Here is a 27,758-nt window from a genome sequence, read left to right as displayed (position 1 = left end):
TCAACAACATTAGCTACTATAACTTATTTAGCCTGAGCCTGTCATACAATCCAGATAGATCTATGTTGACACCATCCACAACTATTGACTATCTGGTATTCAATGAACTCTACCCACTCATCTGTAACATTGCCATAAGGAGAGTCAGCATATGACACAACCTGTAACAATTAATGGTATCAATCAACCAACCATTCAACAAGTGGCTAGAGTAATTGGGAGTTAGTAGCAGTATTACCAGCTACTTAACTTGAACCTTTCCATTAGAGCTAAGGTGCTAATGTTCAAACTAAATACCCATACCCAGAACAGGTGGCAAATGGACTAATCTGGAGTCATCATCACTATAGACACTGGGCGTAAAACCTAGTCGGAAATATTGAGTACGTTCTATTGGTAAAAGCATATTATTCAGTTGTGCACCATTTTGCATGTTCGTTTATAAATTAACAACATCACAGTGGTGGCATACACCAACCACTTGGGCAGAATAAATCGATATCATGTGACAATTTATTTAACAATTGGTAACCGTATGTCGTCAAACATATTCGACCATCAGCAAACTTACCTACCAGGTGAGCTAAATACTGTAAACAGACATATTAAACCGAAGTATTTGCTGAAATTACAAAGCAATATGGAACACCAGATATCGATTTCCCTGTATTTCAATTGAATCACCACGTACCGATGTATGTCGCATGAAACCAAACTTTGAGGCAGTGGCAATGAATACATTCCCGCTGAACTAGGGGGGGATCTAATCTCTATGTTCTCCCCCATTTTTTTCCTACCTCATCATCAGGTACTACCCACAGTCATGGTTCCCAGTGGTCCTTGACATGGTCATCAAAACCCTAATGATTTCCACATAGCCCAGACCTATCAACTCACCCAGTTTCAGGCATAAGCCACCCATGCCACGATAAATTAAACTACTGGGTTGCAGATTTGAAAAGACCATTACTGGGCCTGGGTTGCAGAATTGGGAAGACCACTGCTGGGCCTGGATTGTCAAATAGCACTACCGACACGATGATAGCATCCCATCGCATATCCACTAGGGAACATACTTGGCGAACATCAATAAGTGGGAAGATACTATTCAAATACAGGAACTACATATTCAACTACAACAAAACCTGTACTGGAGTTCCTGGCAGTTCTTCACCACAATGAAGGACTCAGCTACTGCGCCATCAACACAGCCAGAAGTGCTCTGTCAGCCAACTTAACTCAGGCACCAGGACAACAGGCCATAGGGTACCACCTGCTGGTGATCGAATTCAGGAGAGGCATATTCAACTCTAATCCCCCAGACCTAGGTACACTCAAATCTGGGATGCCAGTGTGGACCTGACGTACCTTAGGGGATGGTCACCAGCCAGGTCCCTCACCCTGGAACAGCTAACCCTGAAGACGGTCATGCTGATGGCACTTGTCTCAGCACAAATAGTCCAGTTCCTCCATCTACTACGATTAGACAATATGGTCTACTAGACCGTGTTACATTCACCATTCAGGGGCTGGTCAAACAGAGCAGACCAGGAACATCAGGTATAGTCATGGAATTCCAGGCATACCCACCTGAACCACGGTTATGTGTCATGACCCACTTATTGAACGACATCGACACAATAAGTAATCCTCGAGGGAGAGAAAAAGCCTTATTGGTCAGCCACAAGAAACCTTATGGTCGGGTGATGAGCCAAACTATCTCAAGTGGCTCAAGCAGGTACTGGGAGTTGCTGGAGTACATACTAAAGTGTATAAATCTTACTCCACCAGGGCAGCATCCACATCAGTGACTAAGAGGATGGACGAGCCTATGGACCACATCCTGGCTACAGCGGGGTGGTCAAGGGAATATACGTTCCAAACTTTTATAACAAGCCGCTGGCAGAACCTGTATCGTTTGCAGATAAAGTATCAGAATCTGCAAAAAATATATAATTTAAGCCCGGGGGAGCATTTTGGTCTTGTTATTGTTAATAACACCATTATTGTTTTACAAACAGATTCATGGTTGATTACGATAACATACTTCCTCCCTCGAATGACTTCGGCAGCGAGTGAAGTATGAACTGTTACACGGTTTGAAATCACAGAGCTTTAAAATCTTCACGTAGTCATTCACGTGACTCCGAAGTAAAATAGTAAGATTAAACGAGAATTTACCAGTTTGAAGTTTGATCTGTATTTTATGAGGAGTTACGATGAGGGATTACGTGCCCTCCGCTCCCACCCTCAATAATAGAGATCAAACTGGTATCTAAGCTCTCCTTTTCTTTACTATATTTATTTCAATTACTGTGTCTGTCTGTGATTCCACACCGCTGCTTTGAAGTATGTCGCGCATGCGTGCTGGACGGGTTCTTCTTCACGTAATCCCTCATCGTAACTCCTCATAAAATACAGATCAAACTTCAAACTGGTAAGTTCTCGTTTAATCTTACTATTATACTGCATCTGCCATGCATCTGCCCACCCAGCCAACATATCCAAGTCAAACTGCAGCCTCATAGCATCCTCCGCGCAGCTCACACTGCCACCGTGCTTTATGTCATCTGCAAAGTTGGAGATGTAAGCCCCATATACCCATTAGGTAGCTTCCAGAGCTTTGTGCATAAGATAATTTTATAACAGCAAGCCCTCACACAAAGTATGTGATGTACTTTGGCAGGTGTGCAAGAATCTTTGCATTCCTGCATATTAACATTGAACTTTGTGTGGTTGGTCTTATTTCATTTTTATGAGTATTTTGTATAACACTTTAAGGGGCTGTCCCACTTGGGCGACCTAATTGGCGAGTTGAGAAGAGTTTAGGAGAGTTTGAAAAAATGTCATGTTGAAGACCTCCTTCGACTATGTTGAAGACTAGCTTCGACTAGCTTCGACTAGCTACGACTAGCTTCGACTAACTTTGGGGAAAATTGGACACCAAATACTGGATTGTGAAGATGATCTCCTTCGACCTCCCTTCGATCTCCCTTCGATTATGATGAAGAGTGATGACTATCTACGACTATCCTCGATTACCTATGACTAACATTCCGACCTACTACGAGTAAACCTACGAGTAAAAATAGTATAGGTTTTTTCCACGGCGACCTTTTTTTACTCGTGGGCATTTTTCAACATGTTGAAAAATACGCCGCGACCTAGCTGAGGCCTCGAGTAAACGGGGACCACTCTCGAGCATGAACGAGAGTTACAAAGACCTCCTATGAGCTCGTGTTGACCATGCTGCGAGTATGAGTCGAGGGCAAACTCACCAGAACTCGCGGATTAGGTGGCCCAAGTGGGACAGCCCCTTAAGGCTTCTGGTGATTGAGAGATGTTCTCTCAGGATAAATTATAATCTAGTTTGCTTCCATCTTCCTGTGGGTTAAATGATGTGATTTAACATTGAAGGCATAGATTACGTTATGTTCTTATGATGATTTAATGGCCATCGGGACCATTTTGCTCACCCCATTTTTATTGGACTCATCTCTGCATCTCCATTTCCACTTTCCTAGCGTTGTAATAGAATTGAGAGAATCTCTGTTCGATATTCCTCGCCAAACTTGATCACGTTTATCAGGTGAACCCACGAGACCACAATCGCAACATCCTTAGAACATAGAACAGTACAGCCCAGGAATGGGCCCTTTGGCCCACAATGTTTATGCCGAACAGGATGCCTAGCTGAACCGTGTGATCTCATCTGTGTGCAAGTGATCCATTTCCCTCCATTCCCTGCAAATCCATCTGCCCATGAAAAAGCTTCATAACCGCCACTATCATATCTGCCTCCACCACCTCACCTGGCAATGCATGTCAGGGGCCCACAACCTTCTGTGTAAAATACTTCCCCCGCAAATCTCATTACATTTTCTCCCTCTCATCTCATGGCAATGTCCTCTAACGTTGGACATTTCAACCTGGGAAAAAGGTTCTGACTCTCTTTCCCATCTATGCCTCACATCATTTTATATACTTCTATTAAGTCTCCCCCAACCTGCGACGTTTCAGAAAATAAACAATCCAAGTCTATCCAACCTCTCCCTGTAGCTGAAACCCTCTAAACCAGGCAGTATTCCAGTAACCCTCTTCTGCACTCTCTCCAAAACCTCCACATCTTGTCTGTTATGGCGCAACCAAATATCTACTGTTGCATGTAATTTTACATAAAGTGCCTAATGTTTTCTCGAGAGGCTGAAAGGAATCAGTCCTCACAAGAACTCATGGATCGCTGTCCAATAAATTAGTAATCTTCCATGAAAAATGTATGCATATGTCATCTCTTCCTTTTTTTTCCAATTTAAATTGATTGCTCTTAATTCCTCCTCAATACCTGACCTTATCTACTCTCCTATGCATTATCAATATCCTGAATATATTTAAAGATCTGAATCAGTTGCCCTCCAGGGCTGTGAGCAAAGCTCTCTGCCAGGAATGCTGAATCAAAATGTCATGAAATCTGAACACCTAACTATCCAGTTTCCTGATGCTGCAATATCTCAATTTCTTCCAAAGTTAAACATTTTTGGAAAAAGTATTGTCTTCAAAGATGACAACCTTGTTTCTCATTCAGGATGCTTTAAACATAGAGTGAGATGGGTACACTTACATCATGTGCTTTGTAGGAGTTATACAGCTGTATGTGTACCTGAACCATGTTATAACTATGAATAACCACAGAGCAATCGCAAAACATTTAGAGGAGAAGGAATTAAAGGCTTGCATTAACTACATCAAATCATTGGTTTGGCCATAATTAGGGAGATGAAATAATCAAAATTGCTCATTTGAATCTCTCTACGTGCATGCTTAAATTATGTTAGGCTCCAGAGCAACTATTTATCTATCAGAATTATAGCTATGCGTCTGCACATCTATTTAGCGACAAAAGGATAGTTAAATTGAGGGTTGTATCAGAGAAGAAATAGGAATTTTACAACATGGAGCTTCAGAAGAAATGTATCAGAACAGTAGGTGTATGCCTCTAGACATTAGAGAGATCAGCATGAAAACATTGGCTATATTTTCATCCATTATCAATAGGTCTATTGTCACCTTGCTGCCCTAAACGGGATTAGTTCCTCCTGCCAGACAGAAGAAAAACATGTCACTGCTCTCTATATCCAGGTGTCCAGGTGTATATAAGCCAACCCCTGAATCCTCCCACAGAGTACTCCGAGTAATGTCTAATGCAACAAAACAGTACCAGTGCCCCTTTCGGAAGAAGGCATCTGAATAGTGGACATATTCCTTTTGATATAAAAATCATGCACGCATCTGCCTCTTTAATAATTCTCGTTTATCTAAATATCAAGCTGTTCTGTTTCTCAGCAATGCTGACATGTTCTGGGCATGGCCGAGGTTGATTCTGTGCGGTAAGGAACTACAGATAAGCTAGGATTTCTCAATGCTGTTCTAATGTGGTAACCAATTCAAAAAGCTTCAGTAATTCCAGAAGATGCAACATGCTTATAATAGCTGACCATTTGTTTTTCATAAATTCCTATCACACAATTCACTAGCCACTATTTTCACTATTGTCCAACTTTAATCATTCATTTTATTTGAATGTAAATGTAGATTCTAGTTTTCTGCAGAGCAGTTACTGTTACGGTTAATATCAGGCAGTACAGATACCACACCAAAGTATATTCAAATTAATAGCAAATGCATTATTATTTAATTAAAGGAGTATATTAGGTTCAGGAAGTGATGCCCATAAGGTCATTAATAGGTTACATGAAAACTTCAATTTGTGATTCAGACCACATATTTTCCCTTTTGAACATCACACTGTTGGCTTATGTGCCACTACCCTGGGGTGTTTCACAAACCTTCCTTACCGGAAATCATCTCTGATAGAGCAGACCAAGCTAAATCGAGATCAGAGCCTTAAGGAAATGTGATATACATTAATAATTTTTTTCCCATCACATTTTCATGTGCAAAGAAATTGCTGGAACAGGGAACCAAATGGACTTCAGAAGAGATGGCTTCAGAAATGTATTCAAAGCTATATAAGAAAAATGCTAGATTACTATTGCAAATAATTGGAAAGATATTTAATTTAATGCAATTTTAAAATTAGATTAGAACGGTGTTATCAAAATCACCAGTACATACAGAAGCATCCAAAACCTTGCAGGTACTTAAACAAAAAAGGTCAAAAGCTTAGAATTTGTAGACTTTTCACTGAAAATCGTGTGGGGGGGGGGGGGGGGGGGGGGGGGGGGGGGGGGGGGGGGGGGGAGATCTGTTTAGGGCTTCTCTGCCTTTTCAGACTCGGATTCATAGATCCATAGCACAGCACGGAAACAGGCCTTTCAGCCCAACCTGTCTATGCTAACCAGGGGTTCTACCTGTGCTAGTTCCATTTGCCCGCATTTGACTCATAACATTCTATATCATTGCTATTTATGCACCTCTCTAAATGTATTTTAAACTTTGTAATTGTACACGCTTCTACCAGCTTCCTCTGGTGGGTCATTCCACATACTACCCTCTGTGTGACAAATATATCCACTTGGTCACTTCTAAATCTTTCCTCTACCACTGAAACCCATTCCCTGTACTTTAATCCCATTCCCTAAGATTCCAGCCAGGCTTTATGGTTTACCATAGCACAGAGTCTGCCTTGTTGGAAGTGTTCAATGCCCTGTTCCTTTATGTCCACTCCGATGACTCTGCCATCCTGGTTCTTCTTGACCTCAGGGCGGTGTTCGATACAGTGGATCACAATATCTTAATTGACCGTCATCCAGTTCGGGGTTGGTGTAGATGGCGCTGCATTGAACTGGTTCACATCCTACCTCAAAAATAGAAGCTTCTCTGTCAACATAGGCAATGTTTCCTCTTCCCCAGCGAGCCTCTCCTGTGGGGTCCCACAAGGTTCCATCCTTTTCTCTATGTCCATGCTTCCCCTCGGTCAAATCATACAAAAACACGACATCTCATTCCACTGTTATGCTGATGACACACAGCTTTATCTACCCCTGGAACCAAACATCCAGTCAAATTTAATCAATCTCATGAACTGCCTTGATGACATAAAACGTTGAATGGCACAGAATCTCCTACAGCTGAATGAGAACAAGTCTGAAGTCATCCTATTTGGTCCCCCTGACTCCATCAAAGTGATTACCAACAGTCTTGGCAACTTCTCCACCCTTGTCAAACCTCATGTCAAAAACCTTGCTGTGATATTTGATGGTGCCTTTAAGTTTGACAAGCAAGTTAATTCAGTAGTAAAAGCCAGTGTCTTCCAGCTACGTACCATTTCCAAAATGAAACTGTTCCTCTCATTCAAAGTTCTGGAGAAAATCACCCACGCTTTTATATCCTCTGGCCTGGACTACTGCAACTCCCTGTATTCCGGGATCAGTCAGTCATCCCTGTCCTGCCTGCAACTGGTCCAGAACGCCACCGCCAGGCTCCTGACAGGTACCCAGAAGAGGGACCATATTACCCCCATTCTGGCCTCTCTCCACTGGCTGCAAGTGCGGTTCAGAATTGATTTTAAGGTTCTCCCATGTGTCTATAAAGCCCTAAACAAAGAAAAATAGGTGCAGGAGTAGGCCATTCGGCCCTTCGAGCCTGCACCGCCATTCAATATGATCATGGCTGATCATCCAACTCAGTATCCTGTACCTGCCTTCTCTCCATACCCCCTGATCCCTTTAGCCACAAGGGCCACATCTAACTCCCTCTTAAACAGGCTTGCTCCCCCCTATATCACAGACCTCCTTACCCCTCTACCTCCAGGTCCTTCAGGTCGGCAGACTTGGGGCTCCTGGCTGTCACATCTAACTCCCTCTTAAATATAGCCAATGAACTGGCCTCAACTACTTTCTGTGGCAGAGAATTCCAGAGATTCACCACTCTCTGTAAAAAAATGATTTCACACAGAGAGTGGTGAATCTCTGGAATTCTCTGCCATAATTTTATATATCTCTATAACATTATCCTGCAGCCTTCAATGCCATGTTGTACAACACTTTTCAGGGTGCATCCATTTACTGTATATCTTCTGCCCTGCTTTTAAATTCCAAATTCTATTTGCCATTCTGTGGCCCATTTCTAGTTTATCTAGATTCTATTGTATCCCAGAAAGCCCTCTTCATCATCTACTATACCACATGCTTTGGTGTAATCTACAAATGTACTATGTTCACAACTTTAACACCAAATCGTTAATATAGATGACAAACAACAATGGACCCAGCACCATTGCCTGTAGCCTAACACTGCTCACAGACATCTAATCTGAAAAATGCCACGACCACCATTCTGCATCCATTACCACCCTCTGACACATTCCACCGACAATTTTATATCCAATTGGTTAGATCACCCTAGATCCTATATGATCAAACCTCCTGGACCAGCCTACCATGGCAACATTATGAAAGGCCTGGCTAAAGTCTATGTACACAATGTCCATCTCAACACTCTTGTCAATTCATGTTACTTCTTAAAAGAAAAACTCAATCAATTTAGTCAGCAGCATTTCAATTTAGGTGATACGGTGGCACAGCGGTAGTGTTACAACACTTCCAGCACCAGGGCCCGGGTTCGATCCTGACTACAGGTGCTGTTTGTATGGAGTTTTTACATTCTCACAGTGACTGCGTGGGTTTTCTCTGAGATCTTTGGTTTGTAGATTTCTATAAATATAAATTGTCCCTAGCACGTGTAATATAGTTAATGTGTGGGGATCACTGGTCAGCACAGACTCGGTGGGCCGAAGGGCCTGTTTCCATGATGTATCTCTAAACTAAACTAAACTGAACTAAATTTCAGTTTGAGACATTGCACTGCACTGAGAGGGAAGAGGAAACACTGTAAGTGGCAGTACAGGGATGAGAGGATACAGAAACTAGTAGCTGGCAGATGAAATCAGAAGAGGATAGGATAATTGGCAGCTGAAAACTGGTGGAGGGGTGGGGTGGGGTTGGGACAGAATGTGATAGATTGAACTAAATGGGGACGGAAAGATGGCTAGGTAGATCCCAGTGGAGGTTTGGAATGGGGAACCTATACAAAACGAAGAAAACTAAAGATAGACAAAAATGTTGAAGCAACTCAGCATCTCTGAAGGAAAAAGTATAGGTGATGTTTCGGGTCAGGAGCCTGCTTCACTGATTTCAGGGGGAGCAGGAATAGAACCAGAAAGGTGACTAGTAAATCACAGCCAGCAAAAGATGACCTCTAGTGATAGGCAGATTGTTGGACAGAGGCTAGAGATAGGAGCCCTTGTGAGCCCAAGTGTTTGACAAAGTGGTCGCTGAGTCTATGCTTGGTCACGTTGATGTGCAGGAGCTCACATGGGGAACACCAGATATAGGCTCCTGGATATTGGTGAGACCAAGCGTAGGCTGCTTAGGTAAACACAACAACACCAGGTCTCCCAAGACCTACTGGATCTCCCAGTTGCCAACCACTTTAACTCGCCTTCCCATTCCCATTCTAGCCTTTCTGTCCTGGGCCTTCTCCGTTACCAGAGCATGGCTTCACGCAAACTGGCAAAACATCACCTCATATTCCACTAGTGTAGCTTACAACCCGACAGTATTAACATTGGATTCTCCAAATTTAGGTAATATTTACAAAAAGCTTCCTTCCCCCTTCCCCCCCACCCCCCAACATACATTCTCTCCCTCACCTCCCCAACCCCCACCCACTCCATTTCCCTGAAGCCTGACAGGATTTCCAATGGGTTCTTCCACCTCAAACAGTCAGAAGAAGAGGCGTAATCCAAAAAAAGTCTGAAGAAGGGTTTCGACCCGAAACGTTGCCTATTTCCTTCGCTCCATAGATGCTGCCTCACCCGCTGAGTTTCTCCAGCATTTTTGTCTACCTTTGATTTTCCACCATCTGCAGTTCCTTCTTAAACTCTTAATCCAAAACGTCATCTATCCATTTTGTACAGGAATGCTGCCTGACCCTCTGAGATACCAACATTTTGTGTCAATGTTTGGTATAACCCAACATCCTGGTTATTACAATAAAATAAGAAAACTAGATGGATTGGAGAGTTGATATGTGAGAAGAATATTTAAGGTGTGAGTTATCTGGAATAGGAAGATTCAATATTCATACTATTAGGTTGTCATCTATCCAAGCGTATAATGAGATGTTGTTCTTCCAGTTTGTATTTGGCCTCTCCCTAGCAATGGAAAGGCCAAGGACAACAACTTGGCGTGTTAAAATAACATGCAACCTGAGACTCAAGCTGACCATTGTGGACAGTGTCTAGGTAATCCCCAAAATTGTGTCCGGTCTGGTCTGAGGAAGAGTCTCGATCCGAAACGTCACCCATTTCTTCAATCCAAAGATGTGTCCCGCTGAGTTACTCAAGCATTTTGTGTCTATCTGTGGTCTGGATGGGGCAGATTACATTATTGTTCACAATGGTCATTCTCTACTTGAAAATGACACTGGCTACAAAAAGCACTGAGCTGTGGCAGCTACACATTCACAGACAATGGTGTCATCTAGTCCACATTCTTTGGCAATATATTGCCACAAAATACTTAAACCAATGCTCTTCAATATCTAAAGGACTGCAAACAAAGTGACTTGAATTTACAAAGATAGCTGACCTGTTGTTGGCATAAAAGCAGACATCTTGAGTTCATCTCAAATGGGGAACTACTGTAAACTCAATGGAGGAATAGCTAAAGCCAAAAACCATCAAAATTACAGTGCCCAGAATCCTGGCCAGTCTCTGTTCTCTTCAAAACTTGACTCAACAAATGATCTGGAACCAAGGACATCAACTGGATTCCATAAAACAGATGTGAGTTGAAACTCATGACATTGTGTGCTAAAGTTTTTATGGGTCCAAAGGAGGAGAGGAAGGTCATTTAGTCAAGTCTATACACTTCACACACCCGGTTCAAAGGCCTAGCTTAATCCGACAAAGGCAATTCATTTATTTCTGGTCTTCATTATCCATTAAGTATTTAAGGTATTCAAAGTCATAGGTACTACAAAAATACTTTGACAGGCTGATGTGGGGTGAAGAATGATGGGCAGATCGAGCCAGGTAGGACAGTCAGAGGGGTGGAGTTGGGTCACAGACGGGTGGATGGTGGATGGAGGCAGACAAAAAGAAAAGGCAGATGGAACCAGGTAGTTCTGAGATGTTTTTAGGTTGCACTGTACTGTTGTTGAGGTGCCTGGCGTGGTGGTTGAGACAGATACAATAGTGGCACTTTGTAGACTTTGAGATAAATATATGGATATGCAGGGAATGAAGGGGTATGGATGAAGTGCGGGCAGATATGAGTTGGTCTTGGCATCATGTTTGGCACACACATTGTGGGCTGAAGAGAGAGCCTGTCCTTGTGTTGTACTGTTCCATGTTATTTCACAGGCCTGCTTTATGTTGAATTGTCATGGAAAATAATCATCATCATCATGCCACAACAAATGTGGCATCTAGTGATAGAGTACAGTCCCTCAGCAAAGAATTTCAAACTGAGAATGCCCCATTTAATACAATCCTCATATCCCAATCTGCTGGAGGAACTCAGCTAGTCAGTCAGTCAGTATCTGTGGAAGGAAATGGACAATCAATATTTTGGGTCGGCACCCTTCCTCTGGTTTGAACGAGCAGAGAGGATATAACCAGTACAGGGTGGGGAGAGCAGGAGCTGGGACACGATAGGTGGATCCAGGTGTGGTGGGTTGGATTGTCAGGTGACACCATCCACCAATCCATGCCTCCTGATCTGGATACATTATCGGCAGCTCTTGCTCCCCACCACCACCCCTCTTTATAGTGATGATCTCCCCTTCAACCATTTAGCCCAGACGATGGGCCTCGACCTGAAATTGTCCTTATCAGTTTTGCTCTACAGATGGCTTACTGTCCTGCTGAATACCTCCAGCAGATTGTTTTATGCACTTGATTCCAGCATCTGCAGTCTCCTTTGTCTCTGTCCTAGTCAGGCATTCAGAACTGACGCACTGACACCCCAAATGTCTGCATCAGCTCAGTCCTAACTCTTGAGAGATGATGGAGGGAGGCGTCATGAAGGCTGAATGTGCTGATTTAAATACTTACCTCTCTCGTCGGTTGTGAATCTCACGTGAGTATGAATTGCATATGTGGCTCCCTGTCTCAGTGGACTGATCAGGCCTGCACTAGAGTACATGATGCTCCCCTGCAGGGGAGTACATGATGCTGTCAAGGGTTCTCATGCGATTAAGCCTTCGGAGGTTGGCTATCAAGACTGTCCCGACTGTCGAAGCATTGATCAGCCAGGCTGCTTCTATCTCTGCTGAATCTAGGGGGATTGCATCAGAGAGGAGTGGTAGTAGAGGAAGAGTGAAGAGATCTAGTGGCACATGGTGTTTTACTGAATAATCAAGCATTGAGTTAATGTTGTGTGCCATTGCACAAGAATGTTTGATTCACTTCATTTTCTGGCTTATAGCATTTTTTTGAATGGCAAATAGCTCTTTAATGACCATGGACTAGCTGCAAACCAGTACAATTGTGTATGGAGGCACAAGAGACTGCAGACTCTGGAATCTTGAGCAACCTTGATCAGTTTAACCACTTCATACCTATAAAAGAATGGTAGTAAAAGTCCACAAGGATCAATGTCCATTTCTCACAAGCCACCTCACAGTGAAGGAGAGCATTAGTGATGATATTCAGCATGTAGGTATCTGTGGAAAAGCTGGTCTGAAGAATAAAACCTGTAACCTTTTTGGACGGAAGGTGGAATATCGCAGTGAGGAAAATTGAGAGTTGGAATCACAACTTTACTCAAGCTTGTCGTAGACCTATTAGTTAGCATTGAGTTGCATATCATCGTGTGAACTAACTTCAGAACATTTATTCACAATCCCTCTCAAATGAGTTTGAAAAAGGCCATGTATAGTGATTGATGATGTTCCTTGAATTGTTCTTAGTAAAGACTACATCTTGGTGAGTATTGGAAGATCCTGGTGATGCCTTTGACATTCCCTCAGGCTGACAGTAGGGATTCTCGACTGTAAAATTGACATGAACAATATTTATCTCTGGTCACAATGACAGTGTCCCGGTGGTCACCTACCATGCTCTGCGCTTCCCGCATAAAGAAGATAAGGTTGTAACTGCATGTGAGATGATCCTTTCTGCCAGGTTTTAGGATTTCCACAGAGATACCATCTGCTCTGGAGGCCTTATTGTTTTTCATGTGTCCTTTTCAACGTATTAGCCTGGGATTGTCATGAGCCTGGACTGGGTAATGTGCAGTGGGATAAAGTCAAGGACATTTGTGTCAAGGATAAAACATAGTTTGAGCAAGTCTTTAAAGTGGATCTTTCAGCCAGCACTGAAATGTTCTGTACTTGGTTGTTCTTCTTATTGTCTACTCTGTTTTGGGGTTTCATCACAGTTCGTCCGAGGATGACAGGGCCATTCATTGCCATGACAGTGCTAAAGAATCTATGCATGTTTTGGTTATCACCTTTCTGTTAGATCTTCTGCATTTCTTCCACTGGTCATTGGTTCTTAAGGTCGAGGTTATTTTATTAGAGTTTGGCCTTCAATTGTCTATAGATCTTTTCACTTTTTGAGGTGTGATGACATTTTTAATCCAAGAACACTTTGGGGGACGTGCACAACTTACACATCTACACACTGTTGTGGCAGTAATTATATCAGGCAATGTCGAAGGGTAATGCCATATCATCCACATGCCAAAGACCAAACTCATAAAATACAGTACATATGTGGCCCACGGCTCTGTTATAGCAAGAAATGTGCAAGGTACAAATAAACTTATTTGACGATTTTCTCAAGGTTACCAAAAGGTGCAGCAGTAGAGTTGCTGCCTTACAGTGCCCGACCCCCCGGGTCCCATCCTGACTACGGATGCTTGTCTGCATGGGTTTTCTCCAGGATCCCCGGTTTCCTCCCACACTCCAAAGACATACAGGTTTGTAGGTTAATTGGCTTGGTATTATTGTAAATTGTCCCTAGTGTGTGTAGGATAGTGTAAGGGCGCGGGGATCGCTGGCCAGCACGGACTTGGTGGGCCGAAGTGCCTGTTTCCACGCAGTAGAACTAAACTAAACTGTACCACCTTCCAAGACCTATGGCAATCCTTGGCTGTGGTACTTAACGTGGAGATGGAGCATCTGGGAACACACTGAGCATTTCAATTATTTTCAAGTAAAAAGAGCAGGAGCACACCATCTCCCAAACAACACCTTCCCACTCTGTGAAACATCTCCTGGTCCAGCCCTGTCCAAGTCTGTGAGTCTCATTTTAGCCTTAACAGCCGCCAGCCAAGCCACTTATTAGAGCAGAACTAAATCATTCTTGACTGAACGACTGACTAAGAAGAAGAAAAATGTCACAATAAGAGAGTATTTTTGTACGGTAACTGCCTATAATACTCTGACCAGAGTAATTAATCTTTCACCAGTAATGTTTTCTTGTCTCCATCAGCACAAACCTTTCATGGCCAGAGAGCTTGTCAAACAAATGATACATTTTTACAAGCAAAATATTCTCAAAGACCCTTCAGTCTTTAAGATTCACTTCTTGATTTAGTCACGCCTCTACTAAATATGTTAACTTTCCATTTACAAACAGACAGATATGATCATAGCTTGTAAAAAAACTTCTGTGGCACAGAGCAGAATTGTTGTAAATGTGAGAGTTGGCATGAAACGTGTTCTGATGTATATTTAGTTCCATCTAGTGGTGGAGAAGTTGAAACTTACTTTGCGTTTTTGCAAAACTCGGTAGAGAAAGCTGAACCCAGAGATAAAACGCCCTTGAATTTACATAGTAATTCTGAGGTTCTTGCCTGCTACATCATTCAAGCATTCCCTTCGACAGATTGTGTTGTCCTTCTCTCTGTCCATGCCTGTACTTACTTGAGCCTTGTGCAGAGGGCTTATCTTGTTGGCCTTCTGCAGCTCTGAATCCAACTGTGACTGGGCCTCAGGCAGTGCAATGAAGAAGTCAGCCTCGAAAGTGCATTTGACAGCTGGAGGGGTGGGGTTTTGTCAGCTCTAAAACTGTTAAATTGATTTCAACATTTTTTAAATATCCCTGGCATTCAGATACATTCAAATAGAACCAATTAGTGTAATTTAAAAAAATATGAAGTATAGTTTGTAGAAACATAAAATCCACTTATTCAAAACATTAAAGTAACATAATTTAAATTCTTGAAGTTCTTTCTACTATTTTGTTTTGCTCCATTTATGGTTCTGAAATCCTGTGCCAAATCTGGTGAATCCACACAGAACTGGGTTCCATCACTGTAAATAAACCCCAGCAATGGATTTGTGCTCCTGAATCTGCCACTACCATCACACACAAGACATGCAAGGAAGTTATTTTAATATCTATAGCTAAATGCTGGCAGTTCTAATTTGATCTCGTAGATTCCATACTATGTTCATGATTAGCTATGTGGAGAAACATTTTGCTTAAGGGGTCGGCCATTTAGGACTGAGATGAGGAAAAACTTATTCACCCAGAGAGTTGTGAATCAGTGGAATTCTCTGCCACAGAAGGCAGTGGAGGCCAATTCGCTGGATGTTTTCAAGAGAGAGTTGGATATAGCTCTTAGGGCTAAAGGAATACAGGGATATGGGGAAAAAGCAGGAACGGGGTACTGATTTTATATGATCAGCCATGATCATATTGAATTGTGGTCCTGGCTTGAAGGGCCAAATGGTCTACTCCTGCATCCAATTTCTATGCTTCTATGTTTCTTACAAAGGGGGATGATCTCCAAATGAGTCACGAGGGCACCCAAAAGATGCATATTAAATCGCTTTGGGCTCAGTTACTTGTAACCTTTTTTTGTAGGTAATGAAAAATATTTGTCCAATACTCTAAATGTGAGATTGGAATTTGAAATATGGTAAAGAAAACAAAACGTAAATGTCCAAGGACATAAAATATATTAGCTGGATCTAGCTTCTGTATTGTTCCAACTTATGGAAGTTATTTTATGGTTATCTTTTATCAGGAGCTGTATCTCTCCCCACATTTGGGGACATTCCCAGATTTAATTCACATCTCAATCGACTGCCTTAGCTTTCTTTCAGGGAAAAAAAACGTTCCTAAAATGGAATTTTATATTTCATGTCATTGTGAAATGTTTGTAGACTAAATCTTTTTTTGTTCAAGCATTTCCCTAGCATCAATAAACAAAATAATTGCCAAGTATTATTAAAAATATATATTGTAATTTGTAAGCACGGACACTGTTGTTATGTACATTTGAGCTGGAACCCGACTTGACTTTTACATCTAACTGTAGTCATCTCTTCAGTAGAGAAAAATGAAGTGTTTGGAATGATTGAGCTGGATATCATTGAAACATACATCAATGAAAATGGCTATTTGGCCTATCGTATCCATGCCAAGTGTAACCAACCTCTCCCTGTAGCTGAAAACCTCTAATCCAGGCAGCATTCTTCTAAACCACCTCTGCACCCTCTCCAAAGCCACCAAATATTTCCTGTAATGGGACAACCAAACCATGCAATATTCCAAATGCGACCTAACCAAAGTCCTATATATAGTACAGCATCACCTACTGCATCAGGTGTTCCCGATATGGCTTCAGGAAGACCGTATTGCTGAATAATTACACTTGGTCCACTTATACCTGCAGGATCTCCCAATTGCTATCCATTTTAACTCAGCTTCCAATTCCCATACGGATCTTTTTGTCCTGGGCCTCCTCCACTGCCAAATTGTTGGCGCATGCAAAATGGAGGAACAACACCTCCTATTCCACTTACATTGAATTCTCCAATTATAGGGAACTACATTACCCCACTCCTCTCCATTCTACCTCCATATAACCCCATTTCCCCAGCCTTCCGACGTGCCCCCCCCCCCACCTGGAGTCGCACCTATTTATTCCCTTCCACCGACATTCCTTCCTCTAGCTTCACAATTCACAATCCTTTCTTCTCACACCTTCTGTCTTTTCATCTCTGGCCATTGTCCAACCATTGCCTATCAAATATCCCACTTCACTTGTGTCTGCTTGCTACTTGCTTGGTCTTTGTTAACCAGCATCTGAAGTCATTTATTTCTATTATCTTCAGAGTGCGAGACATGAGAAAGCCTTTGTCCTTGTTTCCAGTTATTTCCGTTTTTGCAAGGCCTCCTTGGTGCCATGGAACGGAATTGTCATGTCAAGCATTTTACTCCCTCATCCAGTAACATTGTGTTATTTCTGTATTGCAAGGCACTAAGAACCCAACCTCCAACAGTGTCCTATAATAAACTCTACATTCTTAACGCATATCCTGCCCGTCCTTTTCTCTTTGACTCCTGTCATGTAATTTAGCCCCTTTGACCTGTCCCTCTTAATTTCTACCCCTCGCTGGCCGATGACCTGCAATGAACCCATCTCTGGTTATGGTGGTTTAAGACACATCCTTTTCTGATGTATTCAAGAGAGTCAAGAGTGTTAAATGTACCGACAAAAGGAAAATAAATCCTTACTTGCAGCAGCACTATGGGAACATACTGTATATGCAATATAGATCGATATATAGATAGACAGAAATACATTATATAGATAGACAGACATACATTATATAGACAGACAGATACTAGTAATACTATTTCCACTTCTTACACTCCACTTGTTAACTCCATTCTATAATACAGTTGCTCTCTCATCTCTGGAACACACTTTATTCATTTGGTTTCCAATCCCTTAAAACACCCAAGTCTCCAATTTCCTTCCTGCTACATGTTCCACTCTGTCACTTGTGCTCTGTTGTGTATCCAGCCCACAGTACTGAAACACTCTTTGATTGCACCCATAATCAGTTGCCAACATTCACCTCCAACTTTAAAGTGTTGTCATATGGCAACATCTGACATTCTCTGTGATTCTTGTCATATTTTCTACTCTTATTAACTTAATTCTCAGATGCTGCATTGTTGTAATCTCTCTGAGATGGCTCCTCCTCCTCGTAACATATTGGGCCCTAGTGTCATAGATGATATTCCAAACACCAAAAGAGCAGCACATAGCAGCAGCATCAGCATGTAAGCATAGAGAGCAATTTGTGTATATATATATATACGTGTGTGTGTGTGTGTGTGTATATATATACATAGAGAGAGAGAGAGGGAGAGAGAGGGAGAGAGATAGCATTTAAAGCAAACATTTCAGACTTCCAACAAAAAAAATCCATAGAAAGATTTCTAAGTCTTTTCAGTATCACAGAATCTCAAGTTGATTTATAAAACTCCTAGCTAGAATTTTACTGAACAAACAAGCTTTTAATTAACATATAACAGAAAGACGGAACATCATAGTTGAATAATCTGTAGTGTGCTGCAGCAGGGTGGTTTTGTGAGTGCTTTTCTCCAGCAGCTGGCCTTTTGTTTCCCCTTAATTCCAGTATTGTTTTGAGGATATGTAAAAGACCTTCATTCTTTTATCAGGTACTTTGCAGAAGGATTTCAACAATCTTCCCATTTTCACTAAAGTAGAAGTTTGCAAGCCACATAAAACACAAGTGATGAACACATTCAGATTAAATGGTTTTCTGTGGCAGCGCGAGGACCCAGCAAATGAGTTTCACCAACAACAATAGCAATCACTGGAGAAGAGCTGATTGACAATGGGTTCATGTGTTTGCTCATGATGATAAATCTATGTGCTGGTAATCGTCAATAGCCAATTTGAACTTATAATATGCATGTATTGGCAAATCCTCCTTCTTAAAGCATACATTCACTTCACTTTTTGTTGTGAAAAAGACATGGAACAACTAATTTGCAAACTGCAGCCATGTTCAGGAGCACAGTAAATTTCCATTTTATATTCATGTCCATTGCTTGTTCATATTTCATAGTAATATGTTAGTTTCAATCTTGTACTTTGTTCAAATTGAGGGATTTTCACAAAAACTTTATATTACATTCTTTGGTTTTATTTAGGTTTTCATTTTTAAGAAATCCCCAAATTGTCAATGTTATATTGAAAGTAATATTTACCATTACTATAACAAGACCAAGTTTGATTGTGAAGCTATAATTACAACATAAAGTACAGCATAAACCAGGGGCTTGTAAAATAGAGACACATGTGGCTGCAGATACTGGGATCAAGATTCCAGCAGCATGGAGGCAAAGGAAATGTCAGCATTTTAGTTCAGGATCATGCATGAGGATTTGTCCTGATAATTAGTCCTGATACATTGACTATCCCATTGCCTCCATCAATGTTGATGAGTTCCTCCAGCAGGTTGCTTATTGTGAGACTTCTTGTACTGACTGCAGAACATTCCCACTGAAGGCAGGGGTGTTATCTGGGAGATGTTCTGCCTCCAAGGAGAGAAACAGAACAATAACCTTGCTTCTACTGTTAACAGGACATGGGGCATAAAGCTCTGGGTGTTCTCTCTGTATAACTTGGCAAATACTATTTCTCTGCTGTCTGCAACCAGACTGTACCAGCTTTGAATTGTATTAGGGTTACCTGGCGCATGGATGTTTGGAATGAATCTGACGTTGTGATTGATCAGAATAAGGTACATTAATCGCTATAAGGTTGTTGCATTTGGTGTAAATGGAGGTGGCATTTGAAAATACAATCTATGACATTGAGCATGACAGCATTTACTGTCAAATCTTCTCGATGCCCTTGCATTGTTGCCTGGAGAACAACTTGGTTTCCAGCAGAAGGTCGACAAAAGTGCTGGAGAAACTCAGCGGGTGCAGCAGCATCTATGGAGCAAAGGAAATAGGGAACGTTTTGGGCCGAAACCCTTCTTCAGACTGATGTGGGGGGGGGGGGCAGGAAGCAGAAAGGAGAAAGGAAGAGGAGGAGCCAGAGGGCTGAGGGAGAGCTGAGAAATGGAGGAGACAGCAAGGGCTACTGGAAATTGGAGAAATCAATGTTCATGCCGCTAGCATTTCCAGAATATAGATCATGAGCTACAAATTCATCTACACAATTTCAAAAGTAATAGTGTACTATGTCTGGTTCTGGAGATCCAGAAAATCTAGTAGAGGAATGTTGTGCCATAAATATTTGTAATGATAATTATGGTTGACAGTTCACTTCTTCAGAAGAGTGTTCATTCTCACTGAGGCAAGCAAGGACCACCTAGACATGAAGACTAATGCATAAAGTAATGGGAAAGACCTATATGTACATCAGATTAAATCCATGAAAGTGACAGGTCATTTGACAAGGTGGTTAGTAAAGTATCCGTGATCTTGTAAATAGAGATGTAGACAACAAAAAGCTTAAAGCAATGAAGTAAATGAACAAAGGGAATGTTGGTTATACCACAATAGGGTGTTGCATCCAATTCTGTTCTTCACACTTTGGGAGGGTAGTGAAGGTCATCAAAAGTATATATAAAATACAGTAGATTCTGCAGGAATGAGGGATTTTAATAAAAGGGTCAGGCTGGAGGAGCTGAGGTTGTTCCTTACGTAAAACAATAATAAAAGATACCATTAAGCCTGTCAAATCCACACCCAATACAGCAATCCCTTCAGTTCCATGCTCCCCTCCTTATTTACCAGCTACCCTATCATTTATTCTCTTTTTTGCGGATTACCTGCACTAAGGGGATAATTTACTAATTACTGATAAAAGTTTGGCTAATAGCAGGAATTTGAGGAGAAACCTCTTCACGCAGAGGCTGGTAATCATTTGGAACTGACTATCTGTAGAGATCGTGGATTCAGAATCAATCAGGCAGGGGCGGAAAACCCGGGTGGGGGGGAAGAGGGGACACGTCCCCCCCATGTTTTGAGAGGTGGGGGACATCCCCCCCAAGTTTTTGTAATCTGGATTTTAAAACCCGTGATATCTCCGCTTTCCGCGAGACAGTGGGGGTGGGACTGCTGATCAAGGGCGCCGATTGGATGAGAGAGACGTCGGTCAGCAGGCAATGGGGGCGGGACATGATGATTCAGCGAGATCATTGGAGGAGGGAGGAGGGGGGGTGGGACTGAGGGTAGAACACAGTGATTGGAGGAGGGAGATGTGCCAAAACACTCTCAGCACAGACCTGCGCCTCATCCGCAGCCAGGATCGATCCCGGCCGGGTCTCCGGCGCTGTCCCGTCCCCTCCCGAGTGCCCCCCCCCCCCCCACGGGTGGCCAGAGAGATTGGGAGCGGTGCCCACAGCCAGCGCAAAGAAGCAGCGCTAAACCCAGCTCAACTCAGCCTGTCCCGCCAGGTTAACCTGCCTGGGCTTGCGGGAAATATGGCCAGCACGGAGAAGCAGCGCCGGTGTCCCGTCAGTCCAGACAGGGCTGTAGTTAACCCGGCGAGACGGGCAGAGTTGAGCTGCATTTAGCGCTGGATTGAGCTTCCGAAGCCTCACGCGTGTGTGTGTGAGTGGCCGCCAAAATATTGTGTCCCCTGGTCCCCTCCATGTTTTGATAGCGAGTTCCGTGCCTGCAATCAGGGGTTTCCAAAAGGAATCGACTAATACCTGGCAATAATTTCTAAAGCAACGGAATGGGGCTAGTATGGATCTGATTGATTAAAAGGTTCTCCGGTGTCAATATAAAAAAAGCATTAATAGAAGCATTATCTCCAATTGAAGTAACAAAATACCTCACCCTCAATGAATTCTTGGGATATCTATTCTGTACGACAGCTTGTCCCATTTTTACTGTGGCATGCAAGAATTATGTATTAGTAATAATAAGATTGTTTTAAAATTTTTATTAGCATGCAAACTTCAGAGTAAACCTTGACTCTCCTGACATAGATCAAATGAACACAGATTTCAATCATTCTCCTTATTTTAGATTCCAGAAATGTTCCTAAGAACACATTCCCAGTCACAGTCTTGACAGTGGGCAGGGACACTACGTCACTAAGGATGTGGAATTTCATTTAGATCTTGTCATTAGAATTCAATTGAATTTTATTGTAATCAGATTGTAGGTAAATGGCTTTGGTATGATCTGCTCACCACAGCTGTTTTTGATCCCCTATTATTTTATTTTATATTTATCATTATCTGATCTTCTTGGCATTTACTTAATGCGATGGATCACAACATCCGATCTCTTTATCCCACAAAAAAAAACAGATATAAAGGAAAAGGAAAATGTATGTCAAGTTTTGACAATGCATTTGATTATTATTTTGTGAATGCTCTGAAAATCTTTGATGGAATGCTTCTTTTTTTTAAAGTTACCATTGTCTTTACATATAAATACATCAACTATCGTATGCCATTACATAGTCAAGTCTATTTGTCACATACACATACGAGATGTGCATTGTCTTTACATATAAATACATCAACTATCGTATGCCATTACATAGTCAAGTCAAGTCAAGTTTATTCGTCACATACACATACGAGATGTGCAGTGAAATGAAAAGTGGCAATGCTCGCGGACTTTGTGCATAAAGACAAACAACAAACAACCAAACAAACTATGAACACAATCATAAACACACACATATTCTTTTTACATATTAAATATTGGAAGGAAAAACGTTCAGTAGAGTTAGTCCCTGGTGAGATAGGAGTTTACAGTCATTTAGGCATTACTCACCGAATGGCCGAATGGCCTCTGGGAAGAAACTCCTTCTCAACCTCTCCGTTCTCAGAGCATGGCAACGGAGGCGTTTGCCTGACCGTAGAATAATTATATGTTTTGGATGAAAGATAACTGCATATTCTGGCAGTTCATCAGTATTATTGCTAACATAGATCGATATAAAGCTGGTCTTCCCACTCAGTGCTTTTCATAATCTTGTTGCTCATGAAAGTGATTCTTGGAATAAAATGAAAGAATTAATACATTGGATGAAACCGTTCCATTCATTCATGTGGTAGAGAACTGGCTGGCAAAACAAGCAAAGAGTAGGAGTAAACGGGTCCTTTTCACAATGGCAGGCAGTGACTTTAACTGCAAGGCTCAGTGCTGGGAGAAATGATCTGAGATGAGGGAATTGAAGGCAAATCTCCAAAGATGAATGGGTGTCAGTGTTAGCTTGAGGAGGATGCTAGGAGATGCAGGGTGACTTGGATAGGCATTACTAGGCAAATGTTTGGCAATGCAGTATAGTGTGGATAAATGAGGTTGTCCCATTTTGGTGGCAAAAACGGGAAAGGGGAAAGCAGAATAGATCTAAATGGTGGCCATTGGGAAAGGGGAACCCTGGGTGTCATGGTACACCAGTCATTGAAATTACACCAGTAAAGAAAGCATGGTATGTGGCTTTCATAAAAGGACTGGGTTCTACTACAGTTGTACAGGGTCTTGGTGAGACCACACTTGGAGTATTACGTACAGTTTTGGTCTCCAAATCTGAGGAAGGACATTATTGCCATAGAGGGAGTGCAGAGAAGATTCACCAGACTGATTCCTGGGATGTCAGGACTGTCTTATGAAGAAAGACTGGATAGACTTGGTATATACTCTCTAGAATTTAGGAGATTGAGAGGGGATCTTATGGAAACTTACAAAATTCTTAAGGGGTTGGACAGGCTAGATGCAGGAAGATTGTTCCCGATGTTAGGGAAGTCCAGGACAAGGGGTCACAGCTTAAGGATAAGGGGGAAATCCTTTAAAACCGAGATGAGAAGAACTTTTTTCACACAGAAAGTGGTGAATCTCTGGAACTCTCTGCCACAGAGGGTAGATGAGGCCAGTTCATTGGCTATATCTAAGAGGGAGTTAGATGTGGCCGCTGCGGCTAAAGGGATCAGGGGGTATGGAGAGAAGGCAGCTACAGGATACTGAGTTGGATCAACCCTGATCATTTGAATACTGTGCAGGCTCGAAGGGCCGTATTTATGCACCTAATTTCTATGATTTATGTTTTGTGAGACCTTATAAATCAACCCTAATTTTTCTTTAAATGTATTTATGGTCAAATTCAGATTTTATTTTGTGAGAGTATCCAAATGGATAAGAGTGCTTGTTGTAATAGTGGCTTAGAATACCAACAATAAGGAAAACCTTTGCTAAAGTGTCTGCATAAATTTAGGGCCAGGATGGGAAGAATGAATATGAGTTTGAAGTCAGGCTTTGAAAGACATAGAGGAACTGAGCAGGAAGGTATACATTATTCTCCAGCACATAATAAAATGTGGGAATAACAGCAACTTACTGTACATTTGAGAGTTCAGGTAACTATTTTCACTCTGTATAAGTTCAGACAGGGCTCTCTGCTGATTTCAGCAAGAGGTTTCGGTAACAGTTGATTAAACCACGAGATGGCCCAACAGTCCCATGGAGATAGAACCTGATTCACTCTATGGTATTACATCTGTCAGGCAATCAGGAACCATTTCAGGCCGTCATGGAGTAACTAGCCTAGGGACATAACACAACTTCTGGCTGAACGTTGAAGAAACATTGCTGAGATAGACACAGTTCTTCATTGATTTTCTCTAAGTCATTTTGGTACGCTTTGGATCAACTAATTACAAAGTAGTTTCAATGGAAAATTTGGAACAGACTGTCCTACACTGCCAGACAGGGATTGATCGATGCTTGGGAGCGAAGGGATACACACAAGCATGTGGAAGTTGTTTGAAAAAGTTGGCTCTAACAACAACTTGGATTTTAAACAGTGAAGTTACCAAAAGCCTTTCTTAAGAATATCATAAGGCATGATTTACAATTAACCACAAAAAGGCTTGTTAGAACAATTTACAGAAAGCTTGGTCAAATAAATAATTTAAGATGCACCCTAAAAGGAGAGAGAGGAAAAAACGAGGAAAGATTTAAAGAGAAAACTCAGTGAGGAACATTGGAAATGCCTGAGGCCAGAATCGGAGGAGAGATTTCAGTAGTTTGTTGGTCCAGAGGAGGATATAGAGATATCTTGCAGAGATTACTAAAAAAGAATGAGAATATTAACAATAAGATGTTACATAAGGAGCAAGAATGATCCATGAAGCAATTCCCGTCTGTTTCATCATTCTGTATGTTGTAGACTGATTTTCTAGTCACCCAAAGAGCCGTTGCGTCTTTCTGGTCGTCGCTGAATTTTCAACATATTGAAAATTTTCGCTGACTTATGACGGGTGTCGGCAGTCGGGTAAGTGGGACTCTTGTAGGAAATAGACGCTGAAGGAACTACACATGTACATTTAATTTCTTCTTCTGTGAAGATTAATACAAAGTACATATCAGATTTATCCACCATTATTTGTATGATCATCTTGGTTTCTAGATGACCAAAAATTTGCTTTAACTGTTCTATGGATCTTCCTTCTAATATATTTGTTGTACCTCTCATGTGTTGCTTTATTTTTCCTTCTAGTTTACCCTCATTTCTTTCACTGTAACACTGTACTCTTCTACTCTCTCACAGAGATACAGTGGCCATCTAGCACCCCACCCTTTCACTGAAAGATCAAACGCATGCATCTGACACTTTCACCGAGACTCTGTGCTCAAAACACCCTCTTTTCTCAGAAATAAGATTAAATTTAAATCTGTCCCTTACCTATGCACCTTCAACTCCAGCTCACGACCAATGCACAGTTGTATGTGTTAATCCACTTCCTCCCACTCCCAATTCATGGAGATCCCTTGTCCATCCTGTTCCCTCCAATGGACAGATTGTTATCCTTGTCCACTGCCCCACTTTTCTGAAACAGTGAATATAAACAGTATGAATATAACTTCCATCCTTTCACAGTGAACTTGCCCCATCATTTCAGCAAAATGCTATCTGCACCGTCTTTTTCACAATCCGTCCCATTTCAACCTCTGCATTACTTTCATACTCTTCTTCCACTCTTCGCCATTCATACTGGTACTCTTCAATTTCCTTGGCATATGTGCTGTTTCCATTCCTTTGCTTCCCCCTTCCCATTCTCTCCCTCACCATTCCCATCAGATAATGCTAACCATTTCATTTTCTTCTCATACTAAAACCAGATAGCCTTCCAGTTCTTCTTTTCCAAAGAGACATTATAAGCTTCACTTTCTACCTTCCTTATCTTCCCAAATGCAGTCATTTCTGCCTCCCCTCTGTTTACTATCATTTTTATTACATATTTTCCACTTTGTTCTTCCACCCTCCTTGTCTGCCATCAGCTGTTTTTATCATTACCATTTACTACCAACCATTTCCAATGGCAATGCCAACTAGCACCACATTACATCCATTTGTCTACCATCTTGCTGTCTACTTTTTTCAGCTTTGATTTATCCACTTAACTTTCAGACCACCAGAACTAGAAACACTGCTGCCTGATTTCTCATTTTCCAAATCGTAATGTATAAGACATATAATTTGAAAACGAAAAATGACATCTTTTTTCCCTGATGAGATATGCCGGCAAGGAGTAAATCATGAATCTGCGTATGTAACCAGGGTGTAGAAACCAATTGTCACAATCGCTTTGCATTTGAAAAACAAATGATGAAAATGATGAAGGGTTTTACATAGGTTTGTTTGCACATTGTTGAAAAGTAACAGACAGGCTTAATTAATTGGCCTGGGTTCCTGTACAACAATGTCCTAATTCAGTCAGAGTGTTAGCATATCTTATTTTTCCTTATCTCTTCTGCCAGATTCTTGCAAATAGTCATTTCTAAATATTAATCTGCAGGAGGAAAAAATGAATTGTAGGTAAAAGCGTTGTCATATTAGAAGATAAACACTGTGGTTACTTATCAAAGACTCCAGTCTTTGCTTCACTAATCAACAACATAGTTTATACTGAATTCACTGTTCTGTTAAAAAAAAGACCTACCAGGAGTAGCATTTTAAATCTTCCAAGATCTATACGAAAGAGTTGGCTGAAAAATCGAGTTGAATATTTGCTCATTGTAATTTTGTACTTTCTGTTAGAGACATGAGAGACAGTACATGCCTTGTTCTGATTTACCGACCACAGTTAAAACAAAGAGAAGAATGATACCCTTGAGTTATAATGTGGGAAATCACCCAGAGTTTCATCTCTAGCAGGTGGTGTTGAAAAGTGTTCCGGTGAAGATTGGAGCTCAACTTCAGAAGTATGTTTGGCTTTCATATGAAATAACCTTATTGCCATTTACTATCCAGGCTCAAACTTAAACCATGCCTAACTGGCTGCTGCACTAAAAAGTAACTGAGACGCGCAAAATCATAAAGTAATCCCAATCTTAGGAAGAAGCAAAACAAAAAGATTGATGGGACATTAATTGGAGGCTGAATTAAAGATTCAGAGCTACGAATTATCTTAGTTTGTGAACTATCTTCCAACCTTATTTTCCTTGTTTGGTTTTGTTTCTTCACATTTTCTCTACTCCAATCATTCTCGATGCTGAATACAAATTGCTCTAACAAGATCATTTGATTCATAATTAAAGAATTAATTACTTAACTGGTTTCCAACAGAAAAACAAAATCGAATTTGCTTCCAAAGTTTCCATTTTATCCAAATCAATTAGCATCAATTGAATGAACCTCTTGCAATAATATTGCAATATTTATGTGTTTAACTAAAGCAGGAATAAAAAAATAATTCCTCGTGTTGCACATTCTGTTTTAAGAAACTTATTTGGAGATCATCTTAAACGAAAGTAAGTCAATACATGGTAAATGATTGGAGCTTGGTTTGAAGTAAAAAATGTCCGCAAGTTCCAGAAACCCAAGTAGTTTATGAACCATAAAGGACATTGTCATCAATCTAACTCAAATGGTATGCAATGGAATTTGACATGAATACTTCACCTGTAAATATACAGATGCAACCTGTGCATTTCCCGCTGCTACATCTGAGGCAGGAACATTGTGTAT

The 27,758-nt window shown here is 41.4% G+C and overlaps 1 protein-coding gene across 2 annotated transcripts in view; it reads left to right on the top strand.

Moving 5' to 3' along the window:
- zfpm2a (zinc finger protein, FOG family member 2a) overlaps positions 1-27,758 on the top strand; it is a 646,324-nt gene that overhangs the window by 603,703 nt on the left and 14,863 nt on the right. The gene's annotated exons all lie outside the window — the stretch shown is intronic.

The sequence above is a fragment of the Leucoraja erinacea genome, chromosome 4, assembly GCF_028641065.1.
Source record: "Leucoraja erinacea ecotype New England chromosome 4, Leri_hhj_1, whole genome shotgun sequence".
Classification (NCBI taxonomy): Eukaryota; Metazoa; Chordata; class Chondrichthyes; order Rajiformes; family Rajidae; genus Leucoraja; species Leucoraja erinaceus.
Note: the sequence above shows the minus strand (reverse complement) of the source record. Positions and strands in the feature narration are given on the sequence as shown.